Source organism: Lotus japonicus, chromosome 1 (genome assembly GCF_012489685.1).
Source record: "Lotus japonicus ecotype B-129 chromosome 1, LjGifu_v1.2".
In the NCBI taxonomy this organism is placed as follows: Eukaryota; Viridiplantae; Streptophyta; class Magnoliopsida; order Fabales; family Fabaceae; genus Lotus; species Lotus japonicus.
The window spans coordinates 20,256,857-20,268,748 of NC_080041.1; the positions used below are offsets into that span (position 1 = coordinate 20,256,857).

Sequence of the window (11,892 nt, forward strand, 5' to 3'; positions counted from 1 at the left end):
CAAATTAATTTCGGAATCTAAGATTCCGAAATAATTCGAAACTTGAAAATCCGAAAATAGGGGGTATGAAATCTAATGGTTGGGGTGGCAAATCCAGCTCTCTCATTTAGGTCATGAAATGCTAATGGGCCAGCCGTCAATTGTTTTTTTGCATTTTTTTTCTGCACAAGTTATAGTGTTTGGGCCACTATGTTCACTTATTTATTTTTTTATAAAAAATTTGTTTTCTTTCCTTCTATTTCATACTCATTTTTTCTCAATTCAAACACTTGCAACTAGGGGTGTACAAGACCCGGCCCTACCCGCCAACCCGTCCCGGCCCAAGCCTTTACGGCCGGGTTGAACCCGGCCCAATCATTAAAAGAGACCGGGTTCGTGTTGATCTTTGAGTTACCCGACTTCGGGTAGGGTCGGGTTCGGGTTGACACTCGGGTCACCCGGCCCGTCCCACCTATATATTTTATAAAATTTTAATTTGTTATAATGATTAAAATGCGATACATGGTTGTGGATACCCATTTTTGTCCGGGTTAATAGTTTGAATTTAAAAATTATTAATAACTTAATTTGGGATATAAAGTTAGAGTGAACTCTTTAGTATTAGTGATCAAGTGAGTTAATTTATTTTTGATTTCTTAACCATGTAACAATAATTAAAAAAAAAAGAGAATGTCTGGTTAGTGGGTCTTTGGCCCATATTTTTTTTACCATAAATGCTTTGCCAATTAAAACCAGAGAGTGTGTGGTTAGTGAGCCTTTAGCCCATTTTCGACCAAAAAAAATGCTCATAAGAAGAAAATGATAAAATTGATATAAAAACAAAAAGAAAAGAAAAATAATAGGATAAAGATGATCAGCACAGCAAGTGGGTTCCGGATCCTTCTGAAGTAAGTATAGCCATCCCCTATAAATAGAAATTTTTTGGCAGAGACTATTTGGACCATCCCTCGTTACTATCCACACCATCCCCTTAAGTGCAAAAATACATTTATACCCCCAAATATTTTAAAAAATAACTGCTCCAATTAAAAAAAAAAAACCCTAATCCCAACATAAGGGAAATCGACGTCTGTTAAATTCAAAACCTTCCGCAATCAAGATAGCGGTAACTTCCGCTATCAAGATAGCGGACACAACAAACGTGAGCATTAGACAAAACATAAGGGAAATCGACGTCTGTTAAATTCAAAACCTTCCGCAATCAAGATAGCAGTAACTACCGCAGTCAAGATAGCTGTAACTTCCGCTATCAAGATAGCTGTAACTGTTATCTTAATAGCGGAAGTTACAGCTACCTTGATAGCGGACGTTACAGCTATTTTAATTGCGGTAGTTACCGCTACTAAGATAGCGGTAGTTACCGCTACTAAGATAGCGGTAGTTACCGCTACTAAGATAGCGGAAGTTACCGCTACTAAAATAGCGGTAGCAATTAAACGTCCGCATTTTAAGTGGCGGAACGAACCAGAACCCACATATTCAACCCAGATTTACGCGAAAAACCCGTAAAAATCCCAAAATCTCACCTATTTTGAGCTTCTAATCTTCTCTTGATCTCACCCACTTATCTTCTACACTGATTTGGAGCTTCAAGGTGCGTGATATATTGATTTAGAAGATGAAATAGGGATGGGGGAAGGTGAGAGTGGAAGAGGAAGAAGGAAGAAGAAGGTGAGATTGTGAGAGTATTTTTTTTTACTGCTTTGTTTGTTTTCTATGTGGGGGGTATTTTTGGAATTATAAAAAAGGGGATGGTGTGGATAGTAAAGAAGGATGGTCCAAATAGTCTCTGCCAAACTTTTTTTACATTACCAGGACAAAAAAAAAAGGATTGAAAGGAAAAAGCCATAAAAAAAAAACTTGAGACCGAAAGTAAGTAGTCTGATAGGAGAACCGACTGATAAGAGAACCAAGAAGCCTTATTGTAGCTTACACTTTCACAGAGAATGAAAAATAAATTTGTAACGTGAAAACCTAGACTAAAATCTTTGTTGTTCACAGATACATTCAGAGAGTGAAAAAATAAATTTGGATCATGACAGAGAATGGAAAGTAAACTTGTATCATACTAAAGCAATACTTGAATAACAAAAAAAATACAGTAACCAAATACAATAACCAGCAGTGCAGGAAAGGGGAAGGCTTTGTCCTTCACGCCCTCCCTGAGTCACCAATGGAGGATGGTGGCTCGGAGTTGTGGCAGTGTGTTTTTGGGTCATCTTCACAAACCCTCGCCGGAGCATCACTGGAAGGTGGTGGATTTGCCGTTGTGGTTGTGTTGATGCTCCAATCCTCCTCTCTCCCCACTTAATCAGTTCAGATTCTACTTAAATCATCACTAACAGATGATGAACCTGGGTATTTTGGTCCTTAACTCGCGGATCTGAATCACCCTCGCCGGACCACCGCCGAAGGCGGCGACTTTGGTGTTGTGGCGGCCCTCATCAGCCACCACGAGCCCTGCCATGGCCGCGGCCACCATGGCCATGCGCGCATAAGGGAAGGCCAACGTAGGCTAGGGTTTCAAAAAAAAAAGAAAGGAAGAAGAGAATGAGAGAAAGAAACAGAAGCGTTAACTGAGAGAGAAAGAGTGATAAAAAAATGAAACTGAGTTTAGAAACGGCTAGGGTTTGTATCTAACTTTTCTTCCCTTTTAAATACTTAATCTAACATTAAAAACCCTAATCAGATGGTGTTGTGGACTGCTGGCCCGTTTTTTTTATTTTTCTTGTTTATCTTACTTCTTTTCCTCTTTTTTGGTTCTGAGCCCGTATTATTTTTGTTTTGGCCCGCTGTTGTTTTTTGGTTGGCCTCCTGATAGCATTTTTTTTTTACATCTGATGTTTTTTTTTTCTGAAATGAACCTCAGCTTTTTTGGGGTTTCTGATGGGCCTTATTGTTTGGTTCAGTTACGTTTTTTTTTGTACCATATGGACCATATTGCTTTAAATTATCAAATATGGGTATCAATTATCACTGGTTTTCTCTCTAATTAATTATTGGTTTAATTTAGTGTGCACAACTTTTCTCTTGTGTAAGGTTACACAACCCTAGTTTTTACCTGCTATAGCAAGTTGCTTTCCAGTTAATTCATTATGAATTTTTTTTATTTTTACTAAATTATGGTTAACCCTTGTTTAACCCCCCACCACCACCTTTTTGCCATGGCTGAAGAGGAAGGAGATGAGGAGAAGAAAGTGGCGGCGCCGGCGGTGGGAGGAGAGGTTGTGGTGGCCGCTGGAGCGAGGTTGTGTTAACAACGCCACCACCACCGGAAAAACAGAGCCAAACACCATCCAAGCCCAGCCTTCATAATCGATCGGGATCCTCCACAGTCGAGATCCTAGGCGCCGTCGCGTAGCACCTCATCTCCACCGTTTCAGTTTTCACGGAACCATAGATCCATAGCCAACGCCGTTCGCGTCTCCACCACAGGGTCACCACGATCGAGATTTCTTCCGACCCTCTCTCATCGTCTTCTCCGATCTCACTTCTGGTATCAACCTCTCTCCCATCTTCCCTCTTTTGTTCGATGGTTGATTGCAGTGTATGGCTGGTGGTGGCGCTGTTGGTGATTGGTAGGGGAGGGAGAAGAAGATCTGGTGGTGGCGGCGACGACGGGGTGGTGGAGGAAGAGGGATTGGGGGAAAGAAAGGGGAATAAGTGGGGGAGAGGAACAGATTAGTCTAATTTTGTTTTGGTTTGGGTTTGCAGGTCCATGGCTGTGTTTCCTTCATCTTCATTTTCTGATTATGGCTTAGGGAAGGTTTGATTGGGGGTGGAAGTGAAGTGGTTCTGATGGTGGAGAGGTGGCTATATGGGTTGCTATTGTGGCTGGCGGTCATTGTGAAGGGTTGTAATTCTGGTGGTTTGGGTTGTTGGTAGGGAAGAAGAAGGTTGAGTTTATGGGAGGTGGTGGTGCTGTTGGGTGGGGGTTCTGGGGGTGGTGCGGTTGGGTTCTACAGGTAAGAGGGGAAGTGAAAGAAGGGGGTGGAGCCGGTGGTGGAGGAAGGGAGGGGTGGTGATTGGTGGGGGAGGGAGGCAAATCCGGTGGTGGTGGCAGCGCTGCGACGGATGAGTAGAGGTTGAGGGGAGGAAGGTGGTGGAGAGGAGGAGAAAATTAACATATAAATTTTTAAATTAAAATAAATGGATGACCTGAACACCTACAAATGCAGGTAAAAATTAGGGTTGTGCAACCTTGCACAAGAAAAAAGTTGTGTACAGTAAATGAACCCTTAATTATTTGCTTAAAAAATCTAAAACAAATATTTTTTTTTAATCTGGTAAATTATCTATCATAAAATACTAAGGTCTAACCTCTTTGCAAATAAATAAAAAAAGAAATCAAAAACAAATAATAAGCTTTTTCTCAAAAAAGATTAGTCTTTTTAAAGAAAACTAAAAAATATCACAACCAACTCATGTTTTTCTACCCAAGAACTACGTAGCCTTGATTTTCTCTGTTGATAGAGAATACATAGGCCCGGCGTCACTCCCGCTAGGCACTCCAAACAAAAAATCTAAATTTTGTTCTTATTTATAGAATAATTTTTGCATTACACTGGCAACTTGTAAATATTTTTTTTTATAAATAAAATACAAGACATATTTTCAAGGACAAAATAAATGATTTAGAAAGCTAAGAAATCTTGCATAATTAACCATAGGTAACTGTCTTATGACGGACGTTGTAGGGTGCTAACACCTCGCTATACGTAACCGACTCCCGAATCTAGATTTGGTTTCTTTTATTATTTGGGTTCTCTGATATTCCCCCTAAAAACATTAGTGGCGACTCTTCTGACACTTGATTTAGTTTTAGCGCGCCGTCCCGCTGCGACCCCCGGTTGCGACAATGGTGCTCAAATTTATCTTATCATGTAGATGAAATTAAAATGTTTAACATTTAACTTATGAATTAAATAAACGTTGGTAAAATTATTGACACTTTCATGCTCTAACAAGAGAAAATCATGTGTGTGTATTATGCATATGTGAGACAAGTGAAGAAATGATCAAACAAAATGTAAACCTCTCAAGTACAATAAATTATGAAAGAATTGGATTCTTTCAAGTTATTTCTTCTAAAAAATAGTTCCAACTTATAACTCTTTTAGTATGTTATTATCTTTAAATTTTATAATTAGTATCAAATAGTCTTAAACTTATTGTCTCTCGGGTCAACCCGGTCTCGTCCTACATAGACCCGTCCTAAATTGGATCCGCATAATGTCGGGCTGCTTCGGGTCTAGGGACGGGTTAGGGTCTATGAATTGACCCAATCAATATTTAAGGCGGGGTTAGGGTTAACCAAAACCCGTCTCAACTCGTCCCTTGTACACCCCTACCTGCAACCGCAATTTAAAACTCTGGGTTAAACGTCAGGTGTAGATTAATTAGTCTTAGACTTAATCTTGCCCAGGCTGCCAAAAATTCCTGACTCCGCCACTGGTTATACTCAAGGGTGATTCTAACGCCCAGGCTTCGTGGTTTGTCCCTTGCGTGCTGGAGGAAAGTGATTTTTTGTTGTTCAGCTTGGGCAAAGTAAAAGAGAAAAGATGGGGCGTGCACAACTAGAAGAGTGTTGGTTTCCTAGGTAATATGCTGGTTCGAACAGGTGGTGTTATCTGCCGGTGATTCAGAGGGTGTGGCGGACTGGCGGTGTGGCCTGTTAGCAGCTTGGGTTGAGAAGAAAGAGATTAGACCCTTTTTCTAAGATTGGATTGTTTGGCCTATGCCCGTCATTTGTCCCTTGCGTGCTGGAGCCTTCAGGGAGCTGGTTATTTTCCTTCTTCTAGTGCCAATCTGTTTTTCTTTCCCACTCCATGCAATCTCTTCTCCAAGGCTTCTGAAGTTTTACCCACTTTGGCAATAGAAGAAAAGCAACACCTAGATATATTTTTGGCTTGTAGAAGAAAGCCACTTTACCGTATTTCTAGGATTGTTGTTGTGTTGCACTTATTGTCTTTTACTTTCCATGTTAACTAGCAAATAACCCGTGCATTGCACGGGGTTTTAACTTTAATATATAAGAAAATAAACATAAACAAAATTTAGTATATTAAAATTATGATTTTTTATTATTTATGAACATTTTTTGTTTATTTTTGTAACCAATTTTTTTTTTATTATTTTGTTCAACACAATTAATTGATAGTTTGAATTTCTTAAATATTTATTGATTTGAAAAAAGATAGTGAATATGAAAAAGATTTGTTGAAAATGACTTACCTATATAATATGATCTCAGAGCCTTGTAAAATTACTCTGGATCTACCTTGGTCCTAAAAAAATTGTCTTTTATTTTATCATTAACAATTAACATTTAACCCCTATTATCAATTATGAGACATTAAAAAGACACAAATATTTTAGATAGTTTCAAATAGTATGGGTTTTTTTTTTTGAATCGTCAAATAGTATTGTTCAAAACTTAATTTATTCAGTACAAAAAAAAAATAGTTTATATTTATAAAATCCTAAAATGACATAATAATATATTTAATTAATTCTTAGAAGAAGTATTGATAAGTGAAAATTGTGAAACTAGAGAAACTTTTTGGAAAGATCATTATTGAAAGGAAGTATAGCAAAGACAACATTTCATCATATAGATTTGTAACTTTTTTTTGAATAATATAGATCTGTAAATTTTTAAAAAGTATATATAAGACTGAATTTTAAAACAAATAAAGTAGATAAGAATTAAAGATCCAGTCTAAAAGCTAGATTAGATGATTAACATCTATTATTTTGAATTTTAAAAAATAAAAAATAATTTAAAAAATTGATTAAATGAGATATTTTAGGAGATTGAAAAAACTATAATTTAAAAATTAAAATTAAAAAAAAGAAAGATAATGAAGAAAAGATAAATTATAAAATTGAAAATTTAGATATTTAATAAGTGATGACGTGGCTTAATGAGGGAGTGAAATTTTTGTCGGAGTGCTTCTCTAATGAGAATAAGGTCTCTTTTATTAGATAACAGGTGGATTTCTCCAACCAGCTGGCAACCATTGTGCGTTCATGCTTTTATTATTCTTTGGCTTTGTTTTTTTTTTGTCAAGTGCTTTGTATATATAATCAGTTGGTTTGTACTTATCTTTGGGCCTCGACCTCTTTTTTTTTGGTGCATCCTAAAATTAAAAACAAAACAAGAAAAGCTACAAGGCTAGCACATCCCTTGATAGGAAGGGATGGAGCGAAGGAGGAGGATCCTCAAGACGCGTGTAAATACACTGCTGGTCTAAACCCAAACCTGCAAGGCAATCAGCAGCTTCATTGGCACTCCTAGGAACATGCTCAAGTTGAATAGTCCACACTCGATGTAGAAGGTCTCAAAGCTCACGAAAATCAGACGCAAGTTCATGGAACTGGAAACGGTTGTCTTGCAAAGTATCTACAATCTCCAAACAGTCAACCTCACAAACTACCACACGGAGGTTCAAGTCCCACAGCAGCTTGAGCCCTCTAAGCAAGGCCAAAACCTCCGCCTTCAAAGGGTTTCCGCCACAAATCCCCTCCATGAAACCACCCATCCACTCACCTAACCTCCCACATATGACTCCCCCTATTCCCATACACCGACGAGAGTCATGATACGCACCATAAGTATTAAGCTTACACGCACCCAACGTCGGAGCACGCCAACGATTCCGGCCACCATCAACAATTGCATCCATAACTGTTATGAGCATCGAACCATAGTCATTTTCCTCTTGTCGGATCCACCTCAACACATATTCCAAGTTCCAATCATTTTCACCCAAAACCACATTGTTCCTCCACCGCCACAAACCCCAAAGAGCCGCCAGAAATAGAGAGGAATGTTGCCCATTCGCATGGGAACGGACCCAAGTGCGAGCATCCAATACTGAAAACCTAGGTCATTCCCAAGCACCCAAACCCGGGCCTCGACCTCTTTTAATGAGATACTCATTAAATTTAATAAAAAATTACTATACTAAATTAGCACATTGTTTCATTATTTGATTCACTAATAATTGAAAATTCTTAGTATTTGAATAATTGCTCAAATGATTTTAGGATACTATTTGATATTATAGATATGAAAGTAGTTCTGTCTTTTATTTTATCTCAAATTTTTTATTTGGGTTGGGTATTTGATTGAAAATATGACATATTTGTCATTGCAACAGGTTATTCACGCTGCAACACTGCAATCACAGCACTTGCAACCGCGATCGCAACCGCAATTTAAAACCCTAAGTCAGACGTCAGGTGTGGGCAGCTAGGCCTAGACTTAATCTTGTCCAGGCTTAACAAATATCATGACTCCACCACTGGTTATACTATCATGCTTAATATAACGTATCAAACGAATTCTAAAGAAAAGAGGAGTAGTCAATCATACCATATATATGTGCATTTTTTTTCAAAACTATCTCTTTTTTAGGCAATAATAATGGAATGCTAATTTTATAAGAAAAATGTTTAGTGAATACCTAATTGATATTGACACCTAGAGTGATATGTACAAAAAATAAAGTAGAGAGAGAAAATGAGGGTGTGTGAAATGTGTGCTGTTTATTTTCATTAATGCACATCACCATGGAGATCCAAGGCCTATAAAAAAAACAAAAACTATGGAGATCCAAGAGTATGCAAAATAATACGCCCTCTATCTTGCAGAGCCTATAGGTATGTATGCCCCATGTGAATTTAAACAATGCTGAGCAACAGGAAACTGCAAGGAATATGCTTCTGAATCTGATGGATGCTTCATTGCTTTTTTGTCCTTTTATTGAAATGTTTCTTAATCTAACATCACTCCACGTATCTCCACCTAGACCGGACACGGGCACCTAAAAAGATTTTTGTTTCCTAAGGTATTACTATTACGATTGGGAATCTCAACATTAATTGAAGGAGGCCTAACTCAACCCAAAAGCTAGCTCAAGAGTTAAGGTTTGCACAACCATATATAAGCAATTGCTTGGCCACATCTCTAGCCAATGTGGGACTCTAACACACCCCCTCACGCCCAGTGTAGAACATCTGGAGCGTGGAATGAAACGGGTGACCCAAATATGGGAGGTCTCCACAACAAATGGATCTAGGATAGCGACCCAGGCCCATGGTCAAACAACCATTGGCTCTGATACCATGAAGGAGGCCTAACTCAACCCAAAAGCTAGCTCAAGAGTTAAGGTTTGCACAACCATATATAAGCAATTGCTTGACCACATCTCTAGCCAATGTGAGACTCTAACATTAATCTTATTAAGTGAGTATATTTCTTCAACTAAATCATTCTCCATATGTAGTCAATGTAGTCAGGTAAGATCAATTTTTTTAAGCAGTAGAGATCAATTAAACCATGGTATAAATACTTTAGGAATTCAACTATTTAATTACATGCTGATGCTGGACCTTGTTAGATTGACAAGTAAAGGTGGCTTCTAGGATGAAAGAGAATGGTAGGTCTTTCACCCATGAATGAGCAAAATTATCTGCTACAGCATGTGATAGTGACCTGTTGAGAAAAAAATAAAAAAGCAGTGTTACAAAAATGTCCTCTCTCTCCACACCTATCTCACGCTCTTCTCCCTCAACCCCATTATCTGATTTTCAATTTCAATTGTATTCTCCTCTTGGTAATTTGTGTTGATGATTTCTAGTTTTGCTAATTTCGGATCGGATTCATCTAGTTTTGTTTCTAGTTTAGTGATATATTTGTATTTGTATGTGTGAATCTTTTCCCCCAAAATTTTGGGTTTAATTTTTACCATCTTAGGCTTATATTTGATTCTCTGTTGTGCCCATAAATTGTTGTTTTCTTTTATGTATTTGTGTTTTGATGGGAACAAATGCAGATCTTCATGAAAACTTTGACCGGCAAGACCATCACCTTGGAGGTGGAGAGTTCAGATACCATTGATAACGCAAAAGCCAAGATCCAAGATAAGGAAGGGATCCCAGCTGATCAGCAAAGGTTCATCTTTAATGGATTGGAGGATGGAAGAGATGATTGAAGACTAAACATGAAACCTGGACAATCAAATAACAAATTTTATTTTTGTATAATTTGTTTAACAACAATGATATATACACACCTCATTTTTTATACACTTTATTTCCACCTATTTTTATCTCTATCTCTCTCCTATTATCACTTATCACATCTTATATTTTCTCTCTCTTACTTTTTTCATTTCTTCCTATCTCTCTCCTCCTCCACCTCATTTCACCTCATTTTTTAGGTGTCAACAAATAATTATCCTTTGTTTAAACATGGAATTGATTTACCTGCATTTAAATTTATGGCTTCAATTTAGAAAGCTTTGAGGTGGTGGTAACTCTGTAACGGTGGTTGTATAAGTGATGGGTTGGTGTTGGGTAAATTGGTGAAGAAGAGGATAAATTGGTCAAAAGAAAAATAACATTAATGACATAATTAGTGTTTTAAATTAATTTAAGATAAAATTTATAGTTTTTCATGATAAACAATCCAATCTCACTTTCATGCTAGTCGCCACCTTTGTTTAAATCTATCTTATATTATAAGTTTTTCAACCAATTTTTTATCATCAAATATATAACTTTTATTTGACGTAAAAAATCACAACTTTTTTTAAGAAAAATCAAAACTTAACTAAGCGCTTATTAATTAATATTGTTTAATAAGTGTATTGAAATAAGCTTAAAATTGTTTATAGAGATGGATAAAAATTACTCATAAATTAATATGAGAAATTTATAAAAATAAGCTATTTTTTATAAGTAAGTGGGTCTTAAAGTGTCTCATAAGTTTCACAAAACACTTTATTATTGTATTTCTGATTTTATGTTATGAGATAGTTAAAATAATTTATTTCAAATTGACTCTAAAAGTTTTTTTTTTTATAAATAAAAATGATAGAACAGAGAAAAAACACATCCATACTATGAGGTAGGGCACTAGTGGCATGTTGTGGGGAGACCAACAGAGACTCACTCCTTGGTAGAGCGTCAGGGATTCCATGATGAGGGCTGTCCACCAACTGGTGCTGAGGATTTGAACCCTCAAATTATAGGGAAGTGAAAGTTAAACCCAAAACTTGTGATTAGTTGTGCCAACCTAAGTTGGCGACTCTAAAAACATAACTTAGAACCTACCTTTGAGTTTATTTTCATAAACTTATCAAATTAATTAGCTTATAAAATAAGTTCTTATACTTGCATATTTTTGAACTTATTTTAACCCTATTTTAAAATATCAAGTATTAAGAGATGGATTGCGTACCTTTTAAATCATGAGTAGAATAATGATTCAAGGTTTGAGTGATCTCGTTTTGAATTGAAGTTGTGGGTCAAGTGAATAGAGTTTCTTTTATATCTCACACTCTCTTTCACAATCGTCAACGGAGTAAGTTATGACACTTTTTTAGATAAGTGATTATAGAGGGGACCTAACAAAAATATATTTAACCCCTACTCTCTTTTCATTATGAGCCTATGAGTTAAGGCCTACACCGTAATTCACACAAATCAATATTGCAAATATCCACGACTAAATAAATGGAACACTTGAACAATTAAATTGGATTAAATATGCACTATCATTTGGATCATGATTTAGCCCTTTTAAAAAAAAATACTACAATTAATTCATTGAAATCCACGAAAGTTAACAAATATAACAAAAAGTTAACAAACATCTTTCTATTGATTGGGATTTTTTTTTTCATTTTAGGTTCAACTTATATGCAAAACTACCTTTGTGCTGTGTTTGTTTTAGAGGAAAGAGGGGAAAGATTAGCATAGGAAAGAAAACCCACATATCAAATCACTTTCCCTTGTTTGGATGCTCTACAAACAATATGGGAAAGAAAAAAAATTGATGGGTCCTAAGCCTCAGATCATACTCAAATGAGGTCCCTGATA

The 11,892-nt window shown here is 36.7% G+C and overlaps 1 long non-coding RNA gene across 1 annotated transcript; it reads left to right on the forward strand.

The window, feature by feature from the left end:
- Positions 1-9,453: 9,453 nt before the first annotated feature.
- Positions 9,454-10,112, forward strand: LOC130734048 (uncharacterized). The gene is made up of 2 exons (XR_009017725.1): positions 9,454-9,623; positions 9,843-10,112. It is a non-coding gene; the product is annotated as an uncharacterized LOC130734048 (long non-coding RNA).
- The last annotated feature ends 1,780 nt before the right edge of the window (positions 10,113-11,892 follow it).